Source organism: Biomphalaria glabrata, chromosome 1 (genome assembly GCF_947242115.1).
Source record: "Biomphalaria glabrata chromosome 1, xgBioGlab47.1, whole genome shotgun sequence".
NCBI lineage: Eukaryota > Metazoa > Mollusca > Gastropoda > Planorbidae > Biomphalaria > Biomphalaria glabrata.
The window spans coordinates 17819212-17833714 of record NC_074711.1 but is presented as its reverse complement, the minus strand read 5'-3'; positions in this window follow the sequence as shown (position 1 = coordinate 17833714).

Here is a 14503-nt window from a genome sequence, read left to right as displayed (position 1 = left end):
TTAGTAGAAACATTTGTATACAATAGTATACGCGAAAGAAGACTAGACTGACATAACCAAGAGTTTGAACTGAACATGTTTGGCTGCAAGTAACAAGCTCATATTTTATAGATTTCAGCTGAGGAAAAAAAAAATGAAATTGTCATTGTTGGTGTGCTTCGTTGTTTTGGTCTCAAGACTAGAAGTAAGTGCGATAGATAGGCAATCTTTCAAAGTGTAGGTAAGTGCAATAGATAGGCAATCTTTCAAAGTGTAGGTAAATGCAATAGATAGGCAACCTTTCAAAGTGTAGGTAAGTGATATCGATAGGCTTCTGCCTGGCGTGTCATCATTTCATTGGACTACTTCGTGCTGAGATATTTTCTTTTTTTTTAGCAGCGGTTCTCAACCTTTAAAGTTGAGTGAGCCCGTAGATACAGTCTCCAATGTAAAATTATTCTCGTTCATAGGCCGAAATAACTGACTATGCTAATGCTATAAAATAGTAATTATAATGTTAGTATCTGATATGCATGAGCTGTTTTCATTGTTAGAAACGAACATAGCCAAATTTTTTGTAATTTCTATATTATGTGTACAATAGTTTTCTGCCTTTAATTAAATTACAATACATGAAATTTTATCATCATACCTTGCAATTATAATTTTTTTAATTGCGTATTGACCATATAAGTATTGCATACTTATGTGTCTATCTGAGAAGCATCTTTCCCAAACAGAACATTATTTGTTCAGACAGGCCGGCAGAGGGAGCTCTTGTTCGTTTTACTAGCCAAGAGATTCAAGAGCCTTTGGTCCAGCTCTTCCCAACTATTGCAAATAACCACTAGAGTGTATTATTATTGGAATTAACGTACATCGTCGCTTATTATTTCTATCAAGTTAATAGTAGAAGTCAACGTTCTTTGTTTACATTTCACAGGTTGCTCTTTCCACTGATGTAGACGATGTTGTAAGTACTTATCTTATCTTATGTAATACAGATGTTACTTCAAAAAAGATGATTACCTCTTACGCGTCATGCATTCAGTCATGCATATTAACCAATGGCTTAAATTCTACCAAGTCACTGGTTTTCCTGGCTAGCTCAAGCAACCCATTTCATGGTCTAATAGCACTAGAGAAGAAGGAGTATTTCTAAAAATTTGTCCTAGCATATGGAATGATGAAAGTGCCTTTATCTTTGTGTCTTTCTGAGTATTTTATTAAATTTTGTTTTTGTAGTGTTTTATGTATAATTGCTACTTTACTTTTAAGTCTTCTATCCTTAAGGCTTTCTAAATTTAGTGTTTTACTTTTTATTAGCTTCTTCTTTTTTTTTTTTTGTTGAAATAAGTACTTTTGTTAGGAGAAAGTTTGAGAGAAGAAAGATGTGCGTACAGTGTGAACATACTCGGATAAAGCTATAATAGACCGTATTCCTTTATAGGGCGGTATCGTATACATTGCAATACATTGATATTTGATACTTAACATTGTATACAAGCCTGCTACTTACACGTACAACGCAATCCGTTGCCACTAACCCACCAAGCATGTGTTCAGTTTCAGTTTTGCAATACTTTATTTAAATGTGCATATCGTGATCACAAAGGCTCAATACCTGGCAGGCTTGGATAGAAATGTGGGAGGGGGCGGTGGCCGAGTGGTTAAGCGCTTGGCTTCCGAACCTGAGATCCTGGGTTCGAATCTCGGTGAAGATTGGGATTTTACATTTCGTGATTTTTAGGGCGCTCCTGAGTCCACCCAACACTAACAGGTACGTGACTTGATTCGCTGAAAGTAAAGGCGGTTGGTCGTTGTGCTGGCCACATGAAACCCTGCTCGTTAAACGTTGGCGAAAGAAACATGACCTTAACATTATCTGCGCTATATACCGCATGGTCTCAAAAGGAAACTTAACTTTTACTTGTATGGTAGGGCCGATTTAGGCCCCTAGTCGTTCCATGATTACTCTGTAGACTAATTTGCTTTTGTAATAATACATCGTCTCTTTTTTGAGAGCGAGAAGGGAACAGTTGTAATAAAGATCCACTTTTTGCTTCATTACAAGAATCAGCTTCATTATGAATTTGTCTTATCTTATCTTATATGACACAGACGTTACTTCAAAAAAAGAAGATGATTACGTCCTATGCGTCATGCATTTAGTCATGCATATTAACCAATGACCTAAACTCCGCCAAGTCACTGGTTTTCCTGGCTAGCTCAGGCAACCCATTCAATGCTCTAATAGCACTAGGGAAGAAGGAGCTTTTGTACAAATTTGTCCTAGCATATGGTGTTGACATTGTTTATATGAGTAGCTTGAATGATTCCCCTTGACTAAGGGACTGAATGTTGGAATGTTATGTGTCATGTGTGTTACCATAGTGTGTAAATAAATTCACTCATGAATCTGGCGTTAGAGTGTTGGCGTTGTTTATTAAGTGTAGCGTTCCATGTTTAACAAATGGTAGCAGAGCTGTAAGTAAAATTATTTACTTTATTGATCCAATTCGGAGTAATAATGGCTACTAGGATAGAGATTCCATCATTTATTAAAGAAAAGCCATACGAATTGTATAAACAAGAGTTACTGGCATGGAATGAAATAACTGACCTGAAAGAAGAGAAAAGAGCCATAGCCATAGCCCTTTCACTACCACAAAGCAGTGCATCTGTGATAAGAGACAAAGTGTTCGAACAATTAGACTTATCAGAGCTCAAGTGTCGGGAAGGCTTTGAGAGACTTTTGCAGTTTCTTGACAAGAACTTGGCCAAAGACGACCTCGCAGATAGCATTCACAAATTTGACGAGTTTGAAGATTTGAAACAGGGGGAAAACCAGACAATACAGGATTTCATAGCAGAATTTGATACAAAATATAGTAGAATAGAGAAGAAAAAGATGAAACTGCCACCCGAGATTCTGGCCTTCAAGTTACTAAGGAATGCAAGAATAACACGAAACGAAAAGATGCTTGTTTTGACTGGAATGAATTTCGCCGAACGAGAGACCTTGTATGAGGAAGCTAAGTCATCTTTGAAAAAGTTTAAGGGAGAAGAAAGTAAGCCGAAGGACCAAGAGGCATGTATCAAACTTGAGTCAAAGTTTTTGGCTGATAATGAAGAAGCTTTATGGGCAGCGGGATACCAAAGACGCGAGAACTTCAGTAGCTTTGGAAGACGAGAAGATCAGACAAAATGTAACTATAAGCCTAAAGTCGGACATCAAGTAAGAGGTGGAGGACAAGGAAGGGGTGGCACCCGAGGTTTTGGATTCCCAAAAGCTCAACGAAGTTTGAAAAATATAAACCCAGTTGGTCCCGACGGAAATGTTTTAACATGTAAATCATGTGGATCATACAGACATCTTTTGTCCAAGTGCCCTGACAGTTGGGAAAACATGTCTAAGAGGGTCAATATCGTTGACCAGGAAGAAGAAGCCTGTTTGTTCACAGGAAATCACAAAGATGAAACTTCCCAATTAGGTGTCGAAGCTTTTAACTGTGCCGTGTTGGACAGTGCATGCAGTAGTACAGTGTGTGGAATGACATGGTTGGAGGCATTTTTGGGCTCTTTAGATGAAGAGGACCGCAACAAAGTGAAGTTAAGAGAAGGTCACAGAATGTTTAAGTTTGGTGGTGGGACAAAAATAAAATCAAAAGGTGAATATGAGTTACCTGTCACAGTGGCTGGAAAGAAGGTTAAGCTTGTGACTGATGCTGTAGAAACAGACATACCATTATTACTCTCCAGATCTGCTATGAAGTCAGCAGGAGTAAAAATGGATTTAGAAAATGATACAGCTGTTATATTTGGGAGAGAGGTTGCCTTAAACTTAACATCATCTGGCCATTATTGTATTCCCATTGACAAGACAGAAACAATTCATATTGAAAAGGTCAACACAGTAAAAGCATTCGACGAATCCCCAGAAAAACGCAAGGTAACTATTAGAAAACTACATAGGCAGTTAGCTTACCATCCAAGGGATAGATTTATGACTTCACTTCAAGATGCTAACATTCGGGGTGAGGGTTTTGAAGAGGAATTAACAGATATAGAAAGAAGCTGTGAACTGTGCAAAGTATTTGCTAAGACACCATCTCGACCTGTAGTGGCCTGCCCTATGGCCAGAGACTTTAATGAAAAAGTTGCAATGGATCTCAAACAATACAAAGGTCAATGGATACTGCACTTGCTAATGAAACTTGAGACTGAAATTTCAGACGTAGATCTGGAAACTCTATTCTGGGCAAATATTGCTAAAAACTCTTTGCAAATGAGAAATGGTTATAGTAGCCATCAGCTTGTGTTTGGTAGAAACCCTAATTTACCAAACATTCTTCACGCAAAACTACCAGCTTTAGAGAATAGCACAACAAGTGAACCCGCTCTCCGCGAGGCACGTAAAGCTTACATTCAATTAGAGTCAAGTGAAAGAATACGACGAGCCCTGCGTTCTAAAGTTCGAGCATCAAAGCAGGTGTTTCAAAATGGTGACAAAGTTTTTTACAAGCGGGAAGGCAAAGAGAGATGGTTAGGACCGGGAAAGGTGATATTTCAAGATGGAAAAGTTGTTTTTGTGAGACATGGCGGTGTATTTGTCAGAGTGGCACCAAACAGGCTTTATAAAGCGAGCGTGGATGAGGAAGAGAGTACAGAAGATAATGAGGACACAAAAACGATTCATGACGTCGTCAAGAGTGGTGTAAGCGAAATATTTGATAGAGATCGTGAGCTTATTAGAGATGAAAGTGACACAAGGACAGACATTCATTCTGTAACTTGTCTGAAACCAAATGAACAAATAGAATACAGAATGGACGAATCAGAACAACGGACCATTCTCGAAAGAGCAGGCAAAGTCACAGGAAAATATAAGTATTGGTATAACATAGACAATCATGTGGACAAAGAAAGAAAAAGTGTTGACCTTGAACGAATTGAGTGGAAATATTCAAGGGGAGGCAACAGCGACAATGTATGTTTATCAATGGTTGAGTCAAGCAAAGAGATAGATGAAGCCAAACAATTGGAGTTATTGAAATTAAAACAGTTTGAAACATATGAAGAGGTTGAAGACTGTGGACAAAATGCTAGTTCTACACGTTGGGTTATAACAAAGAAAAATGGTTCACCAAAAGCATGTCTAGTTGTAAGAGGATTTGAAGAGCAAGACTTAATACCAAAAGATAGTCTAACTGTTGCTAAGGGTTCCATGAGAATTTTTTTGTCAATTGTGTCTAGTAAACAGTGGCTGATTAAAACAACAGACATCAAATCTGCATTTTTACATGGAAAGCCCCTGGATAGAGAGGTACATATTATACTTCCAAAAGAGAGTAATACTCCAAGTAATGTTACTTGGAAACTTGCAAGACAGTTTTATTTAAGTGTCAAAGAAGAGCTTATTGAACTTAGTTGCAAACAGTCAAGCCTTGATCCAGCACTGTTCACATTAATGACTGATGGAGTTGTATATGGCATCATTTGTTGCCACGTCGACGATTTTTTTCGTGCTGGCAATGGCGTTTTTGAGAAGACTATGTGTGTCACCGATTTGTGGCAGGAAAGACAGAAGAGCGAATTTTTTATTACATCGGATTCGACATCAGACACAGATGGGATCATGCTGGACCACACAGCGTACGTCGAAAAACTTGATCGCCCAAAGTTAGACCCAGCAAGATGTTTGCTAAAGGAGTTGCAGTTGAATGATACAGAACAGTCTTTGTATAGAAAACTCATTGGCCAGTTCAATTGGGTCGTTCAAGGCCCCAGACCTGATATGACTTTTAAGTTAGTTGATCTCAGCACAAAGTTAAAGAAAGCCGAGGTTAGAGACCTAATGCGAGCAATAAAAGTCATCGGAAAGCTAAAGGACTTAAGACCCATACAATTGTATAGAGGTCTAAATGGAAAACCTGAAGAAGACTGGGAGCTGCTTCTGTTCTGCGATGCCGCATTGGGTAATCTTAGTGGTGGTACAGGAAGTACAAGTGCTCATATTGTATGGATTAAAGACAAAGACGGGCATTATTGTCCAATTTGTTTGCTAGCCTTGAAGATCAAAAGGGTAGTGAGATCTACCATAGCTGCTGAGGCATTAGGCTTGCAAGAAGGCCTAGAGTCTGCCATCTTTTACAGAACTGTAATAGAAGAACTCTGTGGTACATTGCTTCAATCAATGAAACGCACAGGACTGAAAGAATTGAAATTCGCTGGTGTCCAAGAAGAGCACAACTAGCTAATGTGACGACCAAACGGGGCGCATCAGGACTTCTACTTCTGACCATACTGCAAGAAGGAAGACTCCCGGATGAGTTTGTGTAAGCAGCACTATTATTTCATTTTTTTTCCTTAATCACCATATTTTTATTTCTAGTAATGTAAATATACCTTTGTATAAAAAGCCCTGCCACATTTTTGTTGCAATATATCATTATTCCTAGTCATGTGAATATGCCTACTATTTCATTTTGTTATTCATCATATGTTGTTTTTGAAAAAAAAAAAAAAAAAAAAAAGTATGAAAAAAAAAAAAAAAAAAAAAAAAGTATGAAAAAAAAAAAAAAATATGAAGAAAATAAAAAAAAATTTTTGAAGAAAAAAAAAAAAAAAAAAAAATAAAACAGATTTTTGTAATTTGTTTGATTTTCAAGTTATTTTGCTTTACACAACTCTTTTACATTGTACTATTGTCATGTATAAAATACTTGTTAATATAATATGTACTATCCTATTTCTCGGTTGATTTTCCATTCTTTTCTGATTCTGGATTTTTGCCTTTAAAGTTGAAAGTAAGAATGAGTGAGAAAAAGAAAAGAGAAATTGTAATGAATGTTGACATTGTTTATATGAGTAGCTTGAATGATTCCCCTTGACTAAGGGACTGAATGTTGGAATGTTATGTGTCATGTGTGTTACCATAGTGTGTAAATAAATTCACTCATGAATCTGGCGTTAGAGTGTTGGCGTTGTTTATTAAGTGTAGCGTTCCATGTTTAACATATGGAACGAGGAATGTGCCTTTATCTTTGTGTCTTTCTGAGTACGTGGTTAAACATGAACATTGTCTCAGTTCATGAATCATTACATTGATTTCTTCAACATTAATTCATTTCCGATATTTGTCTACTACAGGATCAAACAGTTTCTGAGCAGACATCTGATGAGTTGGACCAAAGACAATTTTGGATAAGAAGATCGGCCGAGCCCTCATGGTATTTTAGTCGTGAGCCAATGTGAATTAAAAGATCGGCCGAATCCAAGGAGTCTGATCTTCGTCGAGATTATTGGGGGGCTTAGACATGAACTAAGTCACAATTAAACTTCAAAAAAAGAAGGTATAGAAATATTGCGATTAAAAACAACAAGAAAAGTTGAAATGGATAGATCACGAAACAAACCTTTATGCTGTGTTGAGAAATGAAGCAAATAAAAAAAATAAGTTGATTTAATCATTGAAATGTTTCCATTTGTTCCATTTTATTTTCAGAAACTGCCCAACAGAGTAGAGTTTTGTAGACTTTTAGATATTTTGTTTTCAACTCATCAAGTGTATAGAAATAATAAATAAGCTATCTATAAGATTCCTTTATTGACATTTTTTAGACATTAGAAGCTGTCCCACGGTATCGTATTTAGTAGCAAAAAAAAAAATAATTAATATTTGATGCACAACGAGTACTATACAAATTACAAGTAGATCTTCCTCTTTGGTATAGTACAATGTAATTGCATGTCTAGTGTTGCATTCATGTAGTTTGAAATAGATGTCCAAGTACCTCAAAGTTAGTTGTTTGAAAGTCATTGGGGGGTGGGGGAGATTTGGAAAGAACGTAATAAACAGCAATTTATAAAGAGAACAAAGGGGAGACAAACAAAATGGCAGAGGAAGTGCAGGAAAGAGATAAATCTAGATCTAGTGTGAAAGGTTTAGGACGGGATTAGTTAAATCGGGATTTTCCTTTTAGCGACGCGACTTTTAATTGCACATTATTTTGGACGGAAGTAGTTCTGGATAGTAACGGTAGTTTTAGAGACTCACTCTACTACTTAAGGTAAGACGTTGTTTTGATTAGTAATTGATGACAGTGGACGGAGCCCCTTTTTATGTAGTGTAGTAATATTTTAAATGGAACAAGTTTTATCAAGTCATTTTCTAAATGTATTATATGTGTGGTGAGTGGAAGCGAACCGCAAGGCCAGAGTGTGAGTTATTAATAATTTTCAAAGGACAGTTAAATCTACATTTACACCATATAAAATCACCCCCACAACACTAGTTACTAAAAACAAACAATAAGGCAGTGTCTAGACTTCATAAAACAATAATCTACACATGAATATTGTTATTGTGTTCAGTGTCGATAAACTAGACGAATTCTACAAAGTGCCTACCCCTGTTTCTAGTCATGGACAACACAAAGGTTGATAATAATCAATAACAATAATAATCTAATTTTCATGAATGACCTCCTGGACCTCATTTCTGTCAATAAGGCACTTTACGCAGACGACCTTTTAATTAGGACTACAGAGAAATATCCAGTGCTGACCAGATCTAAATCAAACTGAGCCCTCACAACTATGTGCACGTTTTCAAAATTATGGAAAATGGAAATAAACAAAGAAAAGTCAGTTTATTCAATCTTTAGCCACAGCAACAAAATAACAAAAAGAAACTACATCCTAAAAATAGACTCATAGCCAATAAATAAAGAAGAAAATCCAACATATCTTGGTGTAAAATTAGACCAAAGATTGTCTCTAAACCACTTTATGGCAGATTTAAAAGAAAAGGCATCACAAAGATTAAACATTATAAAACACCTAGCAGTAACATCCTGGGGAGCTGAAAAGAAAACCTTAAGACAGTTATACACTGGATACGTCAGATTTATAATGGATAACTCTCTCCATTCAAGTAGCCGCCAGCAAAACCTATCAATCATCATTTGACACAATCCAAAACCAAGCCTTGCGTCTAATTAGTGGAGTTATGAGAACTACTCCCACAGCAGCCTGTGAAATAGACTCCAATATTGAATCTCTTAAGTTAAGGCGCAACAGAGCAGCATTAGAACTACTCCCACAGCAGCCTGTGAAATAGACTCCAATATTGAACCTCTTAAGTTAAGGCGCAACAGAGCAGCATTAGAAGCTATTGAGAGATACAGAAGGTTGGAGGACGATCATCCTAATAAACTACTAACACAGAGAAATAGGAAAAACAACCAAAAAAAGCAAAGAACTCTGATTCATCTTACTGACGAACTAGCCCTAAAACATCACCTACCCAATAACAAAGAAAAAATTACCAGATTTTCAAACATAACGCCCGGACTAAACTACAGACAACCAACCATTAAAACACATTTACTAAATAACACAAAAGAATCAAATCCACTGGAGCTCAAAGTAGGCACGCTCGAAACAATTGAAAGCTACCCAAAAACAGCTATCCATATATATACCAACGGATCGGCCTTCAAAGCCACCATCAATGCTGGTCTTGGTGCCTTCCTGGTCTTCCTAAAAATAAACACTTTGAAATAAGTGCACCCTGTGGCGATTACTGCTCTAACTTCCAAGCCGAAATTGAGGCAATTACCATAGCATTACAGACAGTGGAAAACAAATTATATGAAGGAGTGCAATCACCATCAGATATTGTTGTCTTTACAGACTCCCAATCCACTCAGCAAGCACTTAACAGCAGCACCTCAAACAGCCCAAGAGAGTTGACAACACTAATTGTGATAATCCACCAGATGATATCAAAATTAAATATCAATATCACACTACAGTGGATCCCTGGACACATTGGCATCATGGGGAATGAAAAGGCAGATAAGCTATCAAAGGCAGGATCATCTATGGAACAACCAAATAGACCTGTTAACTACCTCACCTTAAGGTCAATGTTAGTCAACAATCACAAAGAGGAGTGGCTCAACCAATTGGCATCAGGAAACACAGGCAGAGCCATGTAAAAAGAAATGACTACGCCTAACAAACTGGACAGTATTAACCTCCTCCCCCGCAAAGAACATTCTACAATTTTCCAACTAAGAACAGGACACACACCTATATTAAATTACCATCTGAACAAAATAAACTCCACACAACTACCCATTTGCAGACACTGCGCCCACCCTTATGAAACTGTAAACCATATCCTCCTTGGATGCCCCTTCCTAATCCACCTTAGGCAGACCCTACTTCCACTACAGCCCAACAAAACCAACACCTTGTACGGCAGTGCTGAACAACTGAAGAAAACAGCACACTTTTTTTCCTTGCCACAGTCTGCAAAAGAGCTCACAGCTCAGCAGCAATAAAGAAGAATCAAATCATTGACATGTTTTTTCTTCTAGCCTGAAACTGTGCTGTGAGGGAAACTTGAAGAAATGTTTTGTAAATGTTTAAGTAAATAGTCTCTCACTAGCGTAGAACAAAATATTCATTGGAAGTTGAATGAAGGAACACAAATGTGGTCTCGGTGATAGAAGTTCTCCTTTGAGGCACTGAAACAGTTTGCTCTTTAAAGACCTGACGATAATTGAAACGATTCTTGTTACCTCTCAGACACTGCTGGAGACACTGCTGGAGACACTGCTGGAGAAACTGCTGGAGACACACTTATCAGTTGACACTTAAAATTACAACAACTCTTATTTTCCTAGAGCTAATGTCGATGTGTTAGAATAAGTAAAAAAGTAAAAGTTCCCCTTTCAGACCTTGCGATCTATGGGGCTGATGATGTTAAGGTCATCTGTTTCTTAGGCCAACGGTTAACGAGCAGGGTGTTATGTGGCCAGCACAACGACAAACCGACTTTACTTTCCCCAACTAAAGTCAGGTGCCCATTAGAGCTGGGTGGATTAAGGGGCGCCCTAAAAATCCCGGATTTCAAAATCCCAGTCTTTACCGAGATTCGAAGCCGGGACCCCAGGTTTGGAAGCCAAGCGCTTAATCAATCAACCACCGCGCAACTGCTAGAATAAGGCTTTAAGCTTGTGTTGATAATAAGAGTTATTGACCCGAAGAAAAGTTGTATTCATGTTTTTTAGCGGCCCCTGTAAGGGGAAAAGCTAAGGTTCGTGTCCGTCTGTCCGTCTGTCACAGTCAGATCTTAAAAAAACTAGAAGTGAAATGAAAAATCTTATTTCACCATTGTGTCTTATAAGGTTTGGGTGCAACGTCTATTTTTTGTTTTCTAAAAGAAATACTAGTTAACTGTGTTTTTGTCTGGTACAATAGCTACTAAAATAAAATAAAACATTTATGTTTCTTCATAAAGGCTAAAAATGCACTTTGTATGTAAATATCACGCATATTTTTTCAAAATCGTCGTTTTACGCAGCGACTTTCACACAGTAGCGTGACGGCCGCGACTACTTGGTACCAAATTAGTACACTCAAAAAGTTTTAAATAATCAGAGTTATTTATTTTTTGTTTAGTGCTACCATCAGGATAAAAGCCTCTTGCTTTTTTTGCGTTTTGTCTGTCGGTCTAACTGTCCGTCACGTTTAGTTCGAGAAAGAGACTAAAAGCTATTGAAAACCTGATTTAACCATTATTGCACCAATTTCTAGAAACACTCGTCAACACTCTTGTGTTAGTTAAGACATTTTTTAGTCTAAGTAGGTCGTGTGACGTAGTGGAATTTCTATTTTCCTTTGACGTCATATAGAATGAATTCTTTAAATGAAATTCTACAAGAGCTCGTTTATCAATATTGATTAAACCTCGTCATCTTTCTCGTATAAAAATGCATTTATAAAAAAAACAACAACATTAAAACAATTACAAGCTCTGGATTGAATCTCGAAGGCTCTAGCCTCCTCAAGCCACACACTAACCACTGTACCGAAAACAACAAACAATCATGTTAAGACATTTCAGCTGAAGTAAAAAAAAAATGACCTTATCTCTGGTGGTGTTTTGTATTGTTTTGGTCTTCAGACTAGAGGTTAGTGCAATCTATACATCTTATCTTATCTTATGTTGAACACAGTTTTAAAATGACCAGTAAAAAAATATTGCTTGCTTGTTTAGCGCAAGAAGTTGAAATGTATGAAGTATTCTTTCGTTATGTTGTTTACAAACGTTCTTATAAGTTTGTGTTATTTTTGTTTCAAAACTATTGATTAGATACTTTAATTGATATTCATGACGTCACAAAAAAACCTTTCCTATATCGCATGGTATCTTATTTAATCACAGAAATTGTGAACTATTGATTGAGACAAGTTCTAGTACATGTTTTGGTCCTTGTGATATAGACTGAGAGGGTAGATGATGTAAAAGTCATCTGTTTCTATGGTCAACGGTTAAAGTGGGTTTCAAGTGTCAATCACAACGACCAACCGACTTTACTTTTCCCAACTAAATTCAGGTACCCATTGGATTTGTTTTAGCACGATTCATAATGTGCTTGTTTCAATGTAGCTTGTAGCAAGACAAAGGTGACAGACAAATTGAAAGTCTGGCAAATCTCAAAATTGTTTTCATGTCTTCGCCAGACAAAAGACATAAATCTGTGACTGTATTAGTGTCATAACTATTGATTGTACGAAGTGACTAACTGGGCAGACGATAACTAGGTCAAATGGAGATGTCTATGTTATTGAAAACCCGAAGGAGGTACTCAGATTTAGAAGAGAAAGTAATAAATAATAATGTCTAAATCTGGATGGAAACAGAAGAACAGAACGACCTGACACATACTTGGACAGATATTTCACAAAATTTCCTCTAACAAATTTCAAAGTTCCATAATAAGATGGGTAGATTAGGATTTTATACTAAGCGTTATTACCTCGAAAATTAAAAACAACAAATACTCTGCGTTTTATCCAACATTCAAAGCCACATGTCATTTTATTTGAGTGACTTTTTATCGTTACGTTTACGTTTCGAAAGACTGAACTTCTTTGAGTTCTTTTCCTCTAACAGTCAACTATTTGAATCTCAAGAAGCACCTCAAAGACTTGATACGTTTGCTCTCCATCAGGCTGACCCAATACTCTCTGACCCCAATCATTTCATTTGTCCAACAGAAGTGCCACAACGCCCACAACTGTCTGTGATGGAACATGAACATATTGAAATTTAGTTTTTTTAAACATTGTATTTCGATTGCAAGCACATGTATTGACAAGAAAAAAAAACAAAAAACAACTATCTCGCAACAGAAAATATTTGATTAGTTTCCATTTTCTTAGCTTAGGGCATAATTATCTACACAAGGCTTATTTTACCTTAGCTAGTGCTTTTTTATATATAAAGGAAAATAAATAAATTACGACTAAATGATACCATAATTGGTCATTCTTTCCATGGACTCATGTGTTGTTATCGACAATGAATAATTGGGATAAGTTTTCAACTTGAGTCAAGAATGGGAAGTGGGAGAACTGGCGTGTTCAAGATGTGTAACAGGCAGGCTTTCCTGTGATTATGCTATTGTTAGAAATAAGGAGACTATGCCACATTGATAAAATTCGTGTTATGTAACTGGTGCTAGGGGCACTGAATATGTAGCCAACGTTTACAACGCAGCGAAGCCGATGTATGGTTAAATATATCAAATATATAGCCCTCTGAAAACATAGTGTACAAAATGACTACTGACATACAATTTTGTGTGGAGATGAGAATGACAAATAACTTTTTCCTTTTTTTTAAATTTTTAAAATTATAGTATTGTATTACATGGATTGATTTGAATAGTGTATGACAGAATAATGTGTACATACTCTTAAAATATTTTAACGTCACAAATAACCATAACTAAAAGAAACTTTGATAAACCAATGGTAGAAAGGAACATCCCTTTTTAAACATTTCAACCATAGAACAATGTTTTTTTTTTACAAACGTCCAATTGTGCAAATCAAGGGTCGTAACTCTTCTCGGTATACTAAAATTAAACAAAATTATATTACCTCCCTTATGCTGAGCACGTTTCGTGAAGTACGATCGCTAACGATAAAAACCGTACAAATAATCTTTGTTATAAATAGCATATCAAGTATTTCTTTTCAAAGTTCTGAGCACATTTTAAAAAGTATTTAATTTCAACCAAACTTAGCAATGTAAAACTAATTATCTATATGTACTTAAAATTTGTCTTTTCATGGAATGTAAACATTATACTCATAAGTATAAAAAAATGATGTAGTAAAAATTCAGAAAAAAGAAAACGATTTATAATTTATCATATACTAGTCACTCATCTGTCCCTGTAACAGTTGGTGTAACCAAATACCTCCAACCTTTCCGGTCTGAATATCTGTAGGATATCACGAGAGAGAGAGAGAGAGAGACTGGTCCATTCTTCTACGTTGTCCAGGCCAGTTGTGCTCCCTTCACTGTATCTTACAGGATGTTTTCTTTGGAAGAGCCTTTCTTCGTGCTTCCTTCACTGTATCTTACATGATGTTTTCTTTGGAAGAGCCTTTCTTCGTGCTTCCTTCACTGTATCTTACAGGATGTTTTCTT